Source organism: Embiotoca jacksoni, unplaced genomic scaffold (assembly GCF_022577435.1).
Source record: "Embiotoca jacksoni isolate LCO1_2020_lvr unplaced genomic scaffold, fEmbJac1.0.p SCAF_62, whole genome shotgun sequence".
NCBI classification, from domain to species: Eukaryota; Metazoa; Chordata; class Actinopteri; family Embiotocidae; genus Embiotoca; species Embiotoca jacksoni.
The window spans coordinates 1,089,711-1,106,451 of NW_027185417.1; the positions used below are offsets into that span (position 1 = coordinate 1,089,711).

Sequence of the window (16,741 nt, forward strand, 5' to 3'; positions counted from 1 at the left end):
ATCATTTTGAAGTTCACCTTCAGAGGAACCCATTTCTTAGCAACTATGAAAAAAGAAAGAAAGAAAACAAAAAAAGAGTAGAAATAATGGTTAAAACTCTGAAAATATGACCCAGGTTGAGATAATCCAGTATGCTGAACTGAAACTTTTGTATTCGTATCATTTTTGTCTTATTACATTGTAAGGAGACTATTCAGGATGCCAGTCTTATTGTCATAAGTTGTGCAGCAAGGCTGTATCATTGTAATTATGAATAATATTTGGCAACTACATGTCACAATTTCAAGATTCAGCATCAGACGGCTGAACACGATCAAAGAACATCACAATTATGCGTGTTTTCCTTTTCATTCATCTGCTAACAAGAAATTACAAGATGCATCCAACCAGGCACAGATATGAAAAGACACACACACACACACACACACACACACACACAAAAATCTCTTTTCTGTTCTTAATAGCTGAAGATTACACAGATGCACAAAAGGTGCACAAGTTTGCATTTACGTACACACTTATGGGGACATTTGCATTTGCTTGCTGATACAAAACCTCACCAGAACACACACACACACACACACACACACACACACACACACACACACTGAAAGAAAGCTGGACATTTTGAACACGGTTTGGAACAAAACAGATGGGCTGTACTTTCCTCCCATTGGTTTGCAGTGGAGCAGGGAGGAGAGGATGAGGATGAGGAGGAGGAGGAGGAGGGCCATTTGATCGATAAGCCTTTGATGATCAAGTGAGGCTGCGTGCGAGCTTGTTTGCTTTCATGTTTCTGTTTACAAATGGCTTTCAATAACTTACGTGAAATCCAGTTATTGCTAATGCTCTCAGCATGCTGGCTGACATACGATATGTCACAGTGGTCTGTGGAGTTGGATTCAGCTAAGCAGGCCGTCTTGGACAGAGCTACACTGCATATGTTTGAAGCAGGCCAGGAGTGTGTGTGTGTGTGTGTGTGTGTGTGTGTGTGTGTGCGCGTGTGTGTGTGTGTGGACTGGGCGCTGTAACTGCTTTTGCAGGAGTATGAATATGCGTCTTTCTGTGCGAGTGTGAATGTGTGGTTCGTGAGCGGGTGGGTGCGTGTGAATGGATACATCTTTGTGTGTGTGTGTGTGTGTGTGTGTGTGTGTGTGTGTGTGTGTGTGTGTGTGTGTGCACGTGTGCGAAGTCTCTGAAAGATTTGACGAGACGTTGATTTTCAGGTTTCAAAATAATTTTTTGAAAAGTTTTTAGGGAGGTTTTATTTCGTACATTTTGTGTGTGTGTGTGTGTGTGTGTGCGTGTGTGCGTGCGTGTGTGAAGTGTGTAATATCAACGCTGCAGACGGGCAGATCTGGTCCTACATGCCGGGGCCTCCCGCTGCGTTACAAAGTGAATACCTTATCACTTAGAGGCAGAGCTTCCACCGTGCTACACTCCACATTAACACGCGCACGTACACACACTTTCAACAGCTCCTTTCCTATCCATCAGCATCTTGAAATCTCTCTTCTCACTGACCAAACAGGCGCCCACACGGAGGGGGAGAAGAAAAAAAGAAAGAAAAAAAAAAACGGACCCTCGTGTATGCTACATGAACGGCGGCGGAGCTCAGATCAAACTGCTAACCCGCCTTTTAATGTCGAAACGCACTAAAACAAAACGCAGCGCCTCTGTACTGAAGAGCAGGAGGGTGGGAGGTGCGAGGGCGGGGGGAGGAGGAGGAGGAGGAGGAGGAGGGGTGTGTGTGTGTGTGTGTGAGATTTTGACGAGGTGGTCTGCGTTGGCAATGATCTGAAGAATCGGCGAGAGATGGAGGAGAAGCCTCGCGGTTTGAGAGGAGATGCAAAGGTCATTTCCTCGTTGGAATGAGAACAGGCGCAACGAAATGTCTTCGGTTCGACGCGTGTCGTCACGGCGACGCCTTCTGAAACGCCGAGCGGGTTTTGAGGCGACGCCTTGTGCGACAAACTTTTACTTTACCCGAGACAACAGGTGCAGGAGTCGCACCTGGTCCGTCGGGGTGTTTCCGTCGTCGCGATTAAGACGACAAAACAATCTTCACTTCGAAAATGATCACGATGTTTGCATGAAAAATGACAGAATGCATGTGGGTCTTACGAGAGTTATATATAATACCACCAGTGTAAATCAATTCAAATAAAGGCATCCATGTTTGTTTAGTTTTACAGCAGCAGGTTGGATGCTTTGGAAGTTTCTCTATAAAGCGGGGAATGGATGTTAAACGGTATTCGACAGGTACCCCAGACATGACGTGTACAGGTACGGTCGCAGAAAATAAGCTTGAAATGATGCACAACATTGAAGGTTTTTAAAAAAAAAAAAATGATGCCTTCTATTGAAAATGTTACGTTAATTTGACCGATGTTTACAAAAAGGTACAAATCTCCTTCGACGTCTCATCAATTAATGCCAAAAATCACTAACTGGCCAATCTGCCACTTTTCTATGCTGCGGTACACCTCACCGGCGTCACATTTTGCCGACCGGCAAACCACTGCTGCTTTTACAGCATTTCAACTTTTCATTAGATCTCCCTAGTCATCTTCATCACCACCAGATTTAAATACAAATCATATGAAAAAAAAAAAAAACCTCGTTTTAAACACGAGAGTCAAAACCGCAATCAAAGCAAAGGACGGTCACGTGCAAACGAGAGTCGAGAAATATCCAAAATGAATCGTCGAGATACATAAAAAAAGACTGATCGGAGGAAAAAAAAAAAAAAATGGAGCTTCAAAAACATTCGCGTCCAAGTGTGAATTTTACACACAAATCACACTCGTATACATACAGTTCATGTACACACACTTTCTGCTTCTCGACATATTCTGCACATATGGACGCAAACACACACACACACACACACACACACACACACACACACACACACGCATACATCTGCGCAGGGCTGCTCGGAGCCTTCAGAAGTAGCTGTGGCTCCGTTTCACGTGCTGAGGTTGATTTAGCCATTTTGCTGTAACATTATAGCCGCAAAATCGTCCATTTATGTTTCCTCTCTTCCTCGGGGTAATTAGCCCGCCTTGAAGTGGCTTTCGCTGCGCCTTCCTTTTTTTACACACACTCAGGGAGGCTGACTGAGAGCACTCATTTAACCCATAATTATCAACCCCTCTGTGTTTAAAAAAAAAAAAAAAAAAAATCCCCCCCCCACCCGCACACACACACACACACACACATAATTACCTGTGCTGAAACAGACGAGTGTGTACATGCACCCGTGGGACACACACAGACACACAAAATATTGAATGACACTTAGGACATCTTTGAATTGAAAACCTACAGCTATGCTTTCGGTGAAAAAGAAACACATATGTTTAGGTACACACACACACACACACACACACACACACACACACACACACACACATACACACACGCGAGCAGATGAGGGAAAAATTCACTCGCCCTTTAATTTACAGGAGTGGAGTTACCCACTCTTGCAGGCTGACATAAATCGTATTAATTCATGGTACGAATCAATAGTTAACTTTGGCCAACTGAGCCTTGGACTTTCTTTTCTTTAGTAGGCAAATAACGTGCATGAGGTCCCACCGTCCTTTTGGGAAACACTGGGTGAAGCTCAAAAAGGGTAAGAATGTCTTTTCAGATGCTCAGACAAACAATCTGAGTCGCCAGACAATAGCGCTCTCGGGCCACGCCCACTTTCTGAGAAGGTTAGTCTAAGTGGCGACGCCTGTAAAAGGGCGGGGCTTCAGGCCCTGCGGTCCTCTACAGTCCTGCCTCTGCCGTATTCATTGTTGATGCAGTTTACTCGGTTACACTTCAATGTTTCTAAAGTCTCACTTTCAAATCATTTTCACTTTTAGTCAAACTAGTAGAGGTGTGAAAGGACAAAGGGGCTTTCTAACCAATCATTTGTGTAAACAGACGAAAGCACGGTGGACGTTATCGTTGATGTACTTGCCGATGTACTTTGAGTCAAATATAGTTCAAGTCTAAGACGCTCAAAGTGCAAGAGTCAAAACAAGAAGCGTCCCGTTATGCGAATTTTGGTTCAAGGACCAGAAATATCAATGTATCATGGCGCGCCACGATGTCTTCGGTGCCACTCGGGAGGGATTACAATACGTTCATGAAACGCTCTTAAGTTATCGCTGCAGTGATGCTTTGGTTGAACCGACGGACGATTTTGGACGAGGTCGCCCGATTTCCACGCGCACCAATCGTGCTGTCGGCCACGCACATGAAGAAACCTGCATTTGTTGATTACATCAAAGATGCAATTACTTCAAAGAGGCGATTACTTTAAAAATGACAATTAGACATCAACACCGTTTTAAGTGCGTCAGGAAATCGTAAATGTAGCCCTCCGTGTCTCTGTAGTCTCCTTTCACTTGAAAGGCCTTTGATTTATCAGCATATTGTTGCCTCCTTTTATCTTCACTCTATTTGAAACGAAATCTGCGGCTGAATACAAGAGTTAATGGGATCTCAGACATCACTTGTTTGTAATGACAGCCCTCCAACATGACCCTTGTGCACGCACACGCGCACACACACACACACACACACACAGGCACGCACACGTATGCATTTCACATACACGTGCGTGCAAAGAAACGTTGTTCCCTGCTTATGAGTGCGCGCACGCGCACACACACACACACACACACACACACACACACACACACGTTCAGAGGACCTTATGCTTATAAAACACCACTAATGTATTCTTTAGTTTGCAGATGACACACGAAGTAGATCCGTCTCTTTTTATATTTCAAGCGGAAATTAAAGCGTCCACTCTCTTGCCCCCTCCCCACACACACACACACACACACACACACACACACACACACACACACACACACACACCTTCAGACTGCCTTTGAGTCTAATGTCTTTAATCTCACATTTCACGGAGATGGCACATTAAAAACACTCATTCACTGTTTCTTTCATGACCATCCTCGCCCCTGGCATGGCAAGAAAAACAACAAAAACCAGTAAGGACAGTCGCAGGGAATTAATGGTTGATTCACCTTGGCTCTCTGCAGTCCTTTTAAGTGGCTGCAATCAAACTGTTTTGCAGGGAAGAGCTTTCTCACAAAGAGATCTGAGCACGCTGGTGTCATCAAATGAATCCAGATTGAACTTAATAAAGCTTCCGTCAAAGACAAATGGAAACTGCCATTTACAAATCGTGTATCAGTGGGTAAATGAAACCACATCTCTGAATCAACCATAATAAAAGGTGCCAGTTGAGAAAGAAGAAACTTCACAGTCTTCACATTGAGTTATTTGTGTATTTCAATAAAACAAAAAAAGAATTGTCACCGGAAAAGGCCTCATGTTCTCAATTTCCTTGTGGATTGCAATAAATTATAAAAGCGAAAGCAAATAGTGACTCAGAAGACCCTTTAGAGATGTAATTGTAATGAGATCAGTGTGCAGTTGAGATGTGACAAATGTTCTCAGTAAATACATGATTGTACAACGGGTTTGTCACCAGAGTGACAAAGTTCGATGAGCTGATTCTACCTATTTTTAACGCGTCATGCCGTAACGTAAGAACAAATTAAGACGAGAAGTTTGGATTTCTTTCGATCGAAAACCTCTAACCGAGTCCAGTCGATGCCGTTTTTAGAGAAGCAGCACTCCTCTGCGCCACAACGTTGGATGCCAGTTGGTATTCGGTGGAGAGAAGTGTCTGATTATTTCACACCACGCAGGTGGATTCTCTTTTGTCAAAATAGTGAGTAACAAATGTCAAGGTGGTTGGAGGTGGATTCTGTTTGCGCCTCCTCGGTGAATTCATGAAGACATAAACGCTTTGCTGGATCGGGTCAGCTTCTCGAATGCTGAAACACCGCACGCACACACACACACACACACACACACACACACACACACACACACACACACACACACACACACACACACACACACACACACATTATATGAAAAGGTCTTTGGGTTTGCGGGTGAACAGGCGAGAAAAAGTGCGGGAAAATTCCCCACACCTGCATGCAGAGAGAAAGTGCAAAAGACTAAACGAAAGACAAGAGAAAGTGAAAGAAGAAAATGTGAGCTAGAGGGGCACATGAGGTGGCTACAGCTCCTCACTAGAGACCTGACAATTTGTGTTTGTTTGATTCCACAGAAAGTCCTTCCCCGGATCGCTCCTATAGCGGATTAGATTGTATAAGATTCCACTTTATTTGATTTTATCGACTCCCAAAAGGCAGGTTTGTGCACATACAGTAAAAAAACACACGGCCGCATGAACTACCTGAACTGCTTGACGTCGGGTGGAACAATTTTGAAACTGTCTTGTATGACTAAGAAAAGGTTGTTATGATTAATATGATTTTTGTAAAGAAAAGGTTTCCGTCTATGCTGAGAGGAAAAGGCTGAAAAGAGTTTTTCAAATTTGCCAAAGAAAATGTCTTTGAGAGACAGCTCAAACACAGTTTTATGGAAAAGCTACAAAAAAAAAAAAAAAAAAAAAAAAAAAAAAATAGAGATTTTTTTTAAATTTTCCATCATCTTACATCGGAAACATTTCAAATCTGCTATTTACCTGCATATTTTCCTTTCGGTTATTGTCAAATATTTCCACATGTTTAAGAGAACCTTTATATGTTTTCTAATCTTGTCCTCCAGTGCTGCTTATTTAAAGTTTCCTTTTAATAAACAATATATACAATCATTTCTGCTGTGACAAAAGTCTAGCAGAAATTGTTGGACCTGTATTCGTGTCTTTAAACATTACAGTCACGTAAAACTAGTCTGCATTAGTAGAGATGTTTTGTAAGAAATGCATCGCAAATTGAACACATCTGCAAACTGTTCGCTGCCAACAAGTTCGAGGAGCCCAAACCAAACATCACATGCAGACCCAGGTCTCTGGTGTCCATGCTGTGGCCTCCATAGATTCACATTTACGCTTTTCCAACACACCCGCCACTGTTGCACTCACACTGTCACCTTGTGTACCTTCGGGGTGGGGGGTGCCCTGCTCTGCCCCTCGTGACGTGACCCCCCCCGCCCCTCCAACCCCAACCCACCACCACCACCAGTCTCAGCCCTCAGTAGCAAGAAGGTCCCCCAATCTGGAAGTCATTGCCTTCTCCAGAGTCAGGAGCCGAAAATGAGAGCCTCTCTTAGTTGGAGGTTTGGGCAACATCAAAGCCCCGGCAACCATAACAACGCAGCTATGTTTAAAAAAGGACCAAACACCCCCCCCAACAAGCCCGCCCACTCCCCAATTACACACACACACACACACGCACACGCACACGCACACACACGCACACACACACACACACAAGTGCTCATATACATGCATTCATGCATGTATGCAAGGACACGCCCAGTGGTGTGCACACACGCAAGTACGCAAGTACACACACACACACACACACACACACACACACACACACACACACAAACACTTGCGCACATTACACACCACCGTCCACTGCTGCCACACACCACTGGAACATCTGGGCCGAGGCCATGATGAATCAGTAACCACGGCTTGTAACCAACACACAGAAATGCTTTGCGCGTGTGTGTGCGCGTGCGCGCGTGTGTGTGTGTGTGTGTGTGTGTGTGTGTGTGTGTGTGCGCATAAGTATTACTATGCATGCTGCACCGAAATGCGATGTTCACAGAAAATGCTGATTCCAGTTTTTTGTTTTTTTTTTACTCAGAAGGACCAAACGGGAAGAAGAGCTCGAGCTTTCTTAAGTGCTTTTTTTTGTTTTGTTTTGATGGAGAACATGTTTTAAATTGAATAGAGGTGCAGGTCAAACTGTTCTCCACTGACAACCAACGCTTTCATTATTCTCGAGACACTTTTTCTTCTTAAACCTTTCCTCAGATTTCGGCTTCCATTGCGGCCACCGTTTCTGTGCAACTTCGAGCTCGTTCACCCTCCACAGTTATTAAGAATGTTTTGTGCCGTCGGCCGTACCGAAACCTTGGACTTCAATACTAGTTCCTGAACAATCTTCTTTTTTTTTTAAACCAAATTCAATAAAATCAACTTCAACAAATACAAAGTAGGAATCTTCAGTTCAGAGGGGTGTAACCAAGGTCGCTTCTGGTAGCTACAATAAACAGACGTCCACCAAACGCCTCACAGGCAAGTTATCGCTAAATACAAAAATTGACCGGCGTTTCCCCGAAATGCCTAAAACACAAAGAGAAGCTTCCCGTTATTGCAGCGCACGCACCTCGAGACACGTGCGCGAGCAATGATTTGGTTGAGTAAAGTTAAATAAGGCGAGTTTCCTTTAATTTGAAACCGAGTAACTTTATCTAAGCGGGTGCGCCGACCCGAGTGGAGACGAAAAGTAAACGCTGTGGCGGAGTGACGCCGATGAGATTGACGTGGAGAAGTCCTGACGAAGACGCGTACGCGCGGGCGTAGCCTCAGGATGAACAAACTGTCTGCGAGCTCGGATCAACTCTTTTTGCTTGCACGTGCGGGACCATCGAGTTCCCTCTCGAGCGCGGTGAAAGGAACTCTTGGGAGTTCTTCTTGAACGCTTTTCAGGCGTCGGCCTTGAAATCTCTGGGAGTTGAAACCCGACTCCCACGAAGAGTCAAATTTGACTTTAACCTTGAGTTGTTTGAACGTGAACCTCTTTCACGACGTTAACGGTCAACACTTTAAAAGCGTGAATTATTGAACAACGACGGAGTTCAAATTTGACACCGACGACATGATAACGACATGTTCATCACAAATTTGTATTTAACAAAATATATGCAGTGTGATCATAAGCAGTGCGCAACATGAACAAACTAACCAGTGATTTACTGTGACTGTGATTGGTATATATATATAGAGGCGATGACCTCTATCGCCTGACCTGCAGCCGGCCCCCGGTGGATCTCAGCGGTACTGCACTTTAAGGCACTTCTTACTTACAGTCGACGTGACGCCGCCCTCTAGTGGCCGGACGGTGAGTTACTCCTTGATTCTCCTGCAGGTGGAGCTACTCCAACTTCCTGCTTTTAAAACTCTTGAGTTTACGCTAATATATATATATTAGATTTAATTTGGTCGCTTTATTCTCGAACGTTACCAAGAAATAACTCGGGCGTGCTGGGAAATGCTAATACGGCGACAAAGCTGCGCAGTAAACAGCGTGTTGAACGATGCTCCTCAAAACTCAGCAAATGAACCCCAGAATATCTCTCCGTCAGAGAGTCACACCGAACACCGGGTGGAGAAACTCCCCAAAATCCTTAAACTCTTTTGTTTAACTTCCAGGATATTCCCCTCCAGAAATCTGACCTGTACGTGTCGTACCAGGTAACGACATTTTCTTTCTCAACAGTCGATCGTTCAGGAGCGGTTTGAGGACATCTTTGGAAACGGATGTTTGAATCTTTACGTCGTTCAGAATTTATTTTCCGGTGCGCCGGTGCAGTCGCAGCCGGTACCGGGAGAAGGAAAAAAAAAATGATGGCGGCGGTAGCAGAGGGAGCCGAAGATGTGACCAAAGTTGACAAAGAGCGCAGAGAAAGTCACTTTTCATGCTTAATCTGACATCACGGCTCAGAGTCGGCGTGGTGAGAGAGAGAGAAAAAAAAAAAGAAGCTCCGAGCTCCTCATTAGAGACGACGCTGTGCTGAGATCCGCCGCCGCCGCCGCCGCTGGCTCCGGGCCGCGGATGTGACAACTCTAACCGGCACGCTGGCATTTAGAGATGAGTTATCACCCTCCTAATGAGTGGACGGAGACAGACTGGCAGGCAACTTTCTCTCCTCGACTGCGGTGGCAGTTTCGCTCTGCAGAAAATGACTTCTAATGATTGGTCCTACAGAGAGCTAATTAATGGTGTACTTGTTTATTTCTATCGGAGCGCTCCGCAATTAACAACTTGTTTGTGACATCCGGGGCAATCGTTCGCAAACAAAAAAATATTGACGCATTGGGAGTCGTCGGGAAATGAGGCGACCGCGCCGGGGCATAAATCCTCAGCGAGGCTCGCTTCCTCCGGGGTTCGGTTTTGCGCGAGAACAATGGATGCGACGACGACTCCGGGCCGCAGCCGTATTGGTCGGTCTTGTGGGAGCAAATAAAAAAAAAAAAAAAAAAAAATGTCATGGTTCGATAACGGCATTGTCAGCGGGGAGGGGGGGGGGGGGGGCACACCGAGGGCTCGCCGTGGCAGAGAAAGGCGTCTGCGTTTATTCTCAGACAGATTGTTTCCAGGGCAAGATGTCAGACTGTGTTTATCTGACCTGATTTATCTGCTGGCTGCGGTCGGGGATGAAAACTTTAACCAATCATTACCATGTAAAAAAAAAAAACAACAACAGAAAAAAACCCATCAATTCAACTTTATTTATATAGCGCCAAATCACGACATAGGTTATTTTGTGGCACTTAACACATTAAAGTCCTTGCAGCAAGACTTTACAATATTATACACAGAAACCCAACAATTCAACAATTCCCACATAAGCTAGGAGGGAGGGGAAAAAAAAAAAGTGACCTTTTGGTAAATCTTCTTCTACCTACTGTTACTGTATGTGGGGAGGCAACGCCAGGCCTTAAGAGCTTACTGGTTTTTTTTTTATTCTCAAAGATCCCCAGTGTGATTGCGATCCAGTCCGCAGGTTATGTGGTCTCGCTCGCCCCCCCCCCCACCGAGATGACTGAGCTCGTCTGTCACTCACTCATTGTGAAACCTTTCCATGGCTGCCGAGGACAGCTTTCACTCACCAGCTCAGCCTAAATACCAAACCGTGTGCCGAAACGGGAAATACCGTCACACATGAAAAACACAAAAAAAAAAACCCTGAAGTGACGCGTTTCCTGTGTGCCAGTATCTATTTATTACACAAATATGGCAACCGAATACCACAAGAAAAGAAACAGGCAGGTCACAGTGAAAGTACTTTTTTTTTTTTCTTCTCTTCTTTTGAAATGAACGCATATATATTAGAGACTCTTAAAGCGGTTTATTGTGCATCCACTTGTAATACAGAAAATCCAAACATAAACGCATTTATGTAAATCAAATTGTCCATCACAAGGATACAAATGCACTGAAATACAAATTTAAACGTGGGCGTTAAACCCTGCGAACTCTGAATTTTCTGATGCCAAATGTAGATTCCAGTTTCAAAAAAATGGGAGAATTTGCTTGCCTTTGTGTTTTTAAATATAATTTTCACTCGAGTTATACTTTAGATTACCGTTACGTCCACAAATCTTCACGAAGAGCTAAGGTCTGTCACACCCCTCTCTGAGTATTTGCATCACCCAGGCCTGAACTCCATTGGATCGTCAGTGCAGCTGAACATCAGCCGGCTCAGAACCAGTCGGCTGCTTTAGGCCATTGTTGAGATTAAAGCTGTTTTCGCTCACTCACTGTCAAAACAAGACATTTTGAAAATAAAAAATGTCAGGCTCCCAGAGTTTGTGCTGGACATTTTTGATCTTTTTGTAGACTTTTCAAATGTTTAGCAACTGATCTTTCAATCTAAAAAAAAAGAAGAGATTTTATCAGATCAATAATAAAAGGTTAGTTGCAGCTCTAAAACTATTTGCCAGAAACAAAATAAGAAAAGATGAGATCAGTTACGTTTCAGCGCTTCGGTGCACGTGAACGTTCACCGCAACGGTTTTGGTGTCTGCTGACAACGAGGCGAAATCAGTTCGAACAAAGTAAATGAAACGTAAAAGTAACATGGTGGATGTGTGTGGTTTTTTTTTTTAGTATGATTTTTATCTCTTTATGCGTTCGTGTAGATTTGCTCTTAAATTTTTACTCCACCAAGCAAACGCCCGCGTGCTTCTGGCAATCAGGGCGTCGGCGAGTCCGTCGTACACGGCCGACTCCGCAGGCTAACTGGATTTGAGTCAAGTTTTATTGAAGCAGACAACTCAATCAGCTTCTATGCTTTCTGCCCTCTGGGTCACCGGTTCACTTCACGTGCACGGTGCTTTCTGTCTGATCGGCTTCTTTGATGTTTGTATCCAAATAATCTCATCCCTGGGTGTTTGTGTTCACCGAAGTATTGAAGGCCATGCAAAAGCAATAACTCGGGGGCAGAGTGTGCTGAATGGCCTTAACATCCCCAAACAGAAATACTTCTGGATATTTTCTATTTGCATGCACACATACTGTATGCTCTTTGGTGCTCTAATAAATATGAAAGGATATGTGCTTTAAAAAAAAAAAAGTAAGATGGTTTTGCACAAATTTACATTCAATTTGTATAAATTCCAACAAACTGGAAGTGTTCTCTCAAACTTTAAAATATTTTCATGTTGCATCTTTTCTTAAGAAAAATGAAAATCGAAGTTGTAAAACTGGGACATCTAATAAAAAAAACAACAAAAAAAAGCCTTCAGAATTCCCTGCAGGTTATGAGATTAAAAAGTTCCACACTGTTTTCAGTGGTACTTGCAAATAGAGGTGTAAAATTGGAATAAAAGTTGTGCTTGTGAAGATAATCTATTTCTTTTTGAATACAGTTCAGGTGCAAAAAAAAACCAACCCAAAAATATTCCATTTCCAATGATATAAAATGGAGAAAAGCAGCAAATTCTCATGTTCAAAAGTTCAAATCAGAAAATAACAATCAATCAAAAGAAGTACAGATTGATTTTTTTTCCGCTGTTGGGTTTGATTACTTGTTGCAGTTGCAGGCTCTACAGCTCTTTACAATTTACAAAAGAAAATATGTCATGTGACTGAAGCTACGAGACAATTTAAGAGGAAAGGAAGGAGGGAAAGACGCTGAACTCAAACCCAGCCAGAAAACACACAAACCAACACATTGCGACTGAGGCGACTCACAAACAGATGACATCAGGGGCGAACCGGAGCCCCGAGGCCGCTGTCCAATCAGCGCACTCCTTTCATCGTCTCTCAGAGAGATCAAGCAGTCTGACCGAGAACCATTTAAAGAACCATCTCTCACCAAAGATTACAGTCATTGCCACAAACACTTCTGACTAACCGACTATTTATGAGCGCCAGTGACCGGCGTCGGCACTGAAGGCCGATACTAAACACTTGAAAAAGATATTCTCACAAGGCTCAATGGCAATGTATTCCTCAACTTAAAAGGGCAGGAAAGAGCCAAAGTGGAAACCTTTGACCTGTGAAGACTTCAAACTGGCTAAAGACCAAAATAAAGGAAAAGCAAAACCGAGTGTTTTCTGGTTTGATAAAGTTTTTTTTTTTATATAGTGTATTGAGAGCGGTAAACACGTCATTCTATTTTCATTCGTTGTTTACAAAACAGTGACTATTGTTCTCAAAATGACTGAAAATGTTACTAAAGTAGGAAATCAAGTTTTGGTGATTGAAGTTCCATTGAAAAAAAAAAGTGGCAGCCTCCACGATCAGTAGAAGTCTTTCACTGATTAATACATTTTTCAAGAATTTTTTTTTCAGCTGTGACTGCTGGTTCTTTAAAAACACCGTGCTGTTTTTTTTTTTTTTTTTTTACTTTTGCGAATAAAATAAAGATTCTTCCTGCCAAAGAAGCACATTTCGATCTTCAGTGGAGGAGTGGATCGCTAGAAATAGTAGATGTAGATGCAAAAGACACAAAAGAAAGGAAAGAATGACAGAAGCTGAAGAAAAATACTGTCAATTTATGTTATTGTCAGAAGTTTGGTTGATAACTTTCGGTTTGTTCTTGATTGTTTCAGTTCTACACTGAAGAACAATATGAGACGAGAAGAAGACGTAGATAGATGGAGAGATGGATGCAGAAAAAAAACCGGTGTGTGTATATATATGAGAAAGTATGGAGTGATAGGTAGATGGATAGAAGTGCAGAGGAAGGGGTGGATACTGCTCTGTCTCTTCCCCTCTCTCCTTTCATGTTCTAATTTATTCTGTCTGATTAATTCCTGTTACCCCAGCGGCTGGAGTGATTCCTCTGGATATGCAGTGGAGTCCCACCTCCCAGCAAACCTCTCTCTCCCTCTCTCTCCCCGTCTCTCCCCCCCCCGTACCTCTCTTCCCCTGCTCGGGGGCCCACCTGCTGGGCTGGTCCCCCACCAGGCCGTGGTGTTGAGCGGCGAAGAAACGGAAGAGGCATGCCGTTACCGTGGCAACCCTTAACACCGCTTCAACCGCGGGCCGCAGACAAAGTCCCAGCCAGCGCTTAATCTGTTGCTCCACTTATTTCATTTGTGCGGACGCCGTCATTAAAGGGTCAGTTAACCAAAAAAAAAAGTAAAAGTGGTAACTTCCACTTTTACCCATTTAGATAGTTTGGATTTGTCAATCTCAAGATGTAGCAAAGGGGAAATTACCCTTTAAAACAGCCCTCTCCATGCCTTTGAGATAAAGATATTAATCTATGAATCTGGGGAACAACCTTCAGAATTAGATGTCTCTTTGTTACCGTCAGCTAAGGATTCAAACGCGACACTCAAACCATTGAAAATGCGATTCTAACTGACTGAATCAGAAGGCGAGAGCTCTCTGACCACGTGACCTCGTGTCCGTGAAGCCCATGCAGAATCTACTCATGCAAGAGAAAGTGAATTCACAGTCGATTCAATAGAAATGTACTGTGGCCCACAGTATTGCCTCATTGAGTGCCATCATGTTACGAGAAAAACACAAATTTTATGTGACATGCCTCTTTTCACAAGAAGCGAACGGCTTCAGCCAAAGAACATCAGATGGACTTGAAAAACATTTCTCTGGAGTTTCGCCCAAACACCTGGAAAAACAGCTTCGGTTTTCCTCTCGACTCTCATTTATCGTTATAGGTTGTTGTCACCACAAGTGGTTTTGGCTCGGTCTCAGGGGGGATATGATGCTTCTCTCTGTGATGGAGAGCGCCTGCAGTCAGTTACTGTTACACAGCTGCAGCAGTGTCCTTGTACAAGACAAGAAAAGAAGAGGAAGATCTCCTTCTTATATGCGCTTTAAAGTCACGAGGTTGTCCTCTCGATGATGTCAAAGACTGCAATTATGTGCTCTTTGACTGCTGGAACATTTTATTGTGAATTGGTAAAGACAGGGAATCTCTTTTTTTTTTTTTTTTTTTTTTTTTTTTATGAGGAAACATATTAAACTGTGAGGTTTCACTTCATTTCATTCTCAAAAGTGTCTTTAACTTGTTCTTTATAAATTTGATTCCATGGATAATATCCTCCCTGTTCTAGGATTTCGGTGTATTTTTTTTTTTAGAAAAACTAATTTCAATCTCTCAGTTAAATTCTGGGATATTCTTTGTATCGAGTCCAATCCACGATGGTAAAACACAGTCCTTTTCTTCCTCTCTCTCTCTCTCTCTCTCTTTCTGTGCAATGCCGAGCGATGCACTTTGTGTGTTTGGCAAACATCCCTCCGCTGTAGTTTGAATGGCTTGAATTATAGATAGGAGACGCGAGCCACCCGCTGCTTGTTTGTTTGTTCAAGACTTCGAGTAAGCAGAGGGAACGCAAAAATAATATAAAAAAAAAAAAAAGGGATCGAGGGGGGGAAGAGATGAAATGGTACAGAAAGCGGAGAGGGAGACGGAGGGGAGGACGGATAAATTGGAGAAGAAAGACGGAGAGAAGCTGCGCGCGAGACAGAAAACGATGACAAAGGGATGAAGGAAAGACGGACAAGAACAAGACGGCAACGGAAACGAATCTGTGAGAGCTTGTTGTCAAGGTTGGGAGTTCGAATTCTGTTGAGGCCATCAGTATCAACACCGAGGAAACATTTTGACATTGAGCACAATACAAAACAACAAGCAGTAAACAAAACAAAAATCCTTTGCTGCACCACTTGGAGGGATATTTGTTTGATGTCAGCACAAAACAGATTTCCAGTGTGATACGAAGACGTTTTCATTATTTTGGAAAGATTCAGAGGCTGTTGTTGACCTCTAACTCCTGAACACCGTCGTCTCTTACGTGCTATTTGGGGGAACGGCGCTCCCAAATGAAGGAGCAAAGATTAAGAAAGGTAAAATGGGGCATAATGGGAGAATTAGAAAACGGTTAAACAGGGAAAGATGAAACGCGGTGACACACACGTCGCCATCGCAGCGGAAAACAGCCCATTAAAAGCGGCCGTGCCCGCAGCCATAATTGTTTGTCACCGGGTGCCATCTTAGATCATCGACCGCTCCGTCCCAACGCTGCACCTCGGCGGCGGTTCTTCTGAATCCAAAAGGGGGTGGAGGGGGGAGAGACCCTCCCTGTGCCTGTCCAGATCACATTACACATGGCTCAGGGGCTGTGATGTGGCTTCAGATAGAGAGCGAACAAACCCCGGCCCGCAACCACACGGACGAGCTCAGCGCAAGGCCCCGTCCTGTGGTCTCCTCCTCGCTATGAAAGAATATTTCTGAATGCCGTGTATATTCCCTAACTGAATCCCCCCCCCCCCACCCCACCCACATGCTGCTCCCATTTAGATGGGTTTTTTTTGTTTTAAATCGAGGGGGTTGGGGTGAGGCAAAGTATGCCAGTGGTTGTGACAAGTTGCTCAGAAGGGATGCACACAGCGTTTCATCGGTTTTTACTTTTGGACAGAAAGTTCTGGTAAGTTCTGGTCGGAGCAGGAAAGAACAGAGGATCACTAATCAATGTCAGGGCTGAGGGTTGCTGGCACAGAACCGCTGCCTCCTTGTTTTCGGACCGCGAGCCAACTCAAGAGGCAACAAAACTCGACAAAGAAGACCTTGTGGCGTAAACATTCCTACAAAATGACACCCAGGGCTG

The 16,741-nt window shown here is 43.8% G+C and overlaps 1 protein-coding gene across 10 annotated transcripts in view; it reads right to left on the reverse strand.

Moving 5' to 3' along the window:
* Positions 1-16,741, reverse strand: part of tcf7 (transcription factor 7) — a 72,054-nt gene that overhangs the window by 28,486 nt on the left and 26,827 nt on the right. The window lies entirely within an intron of this gene.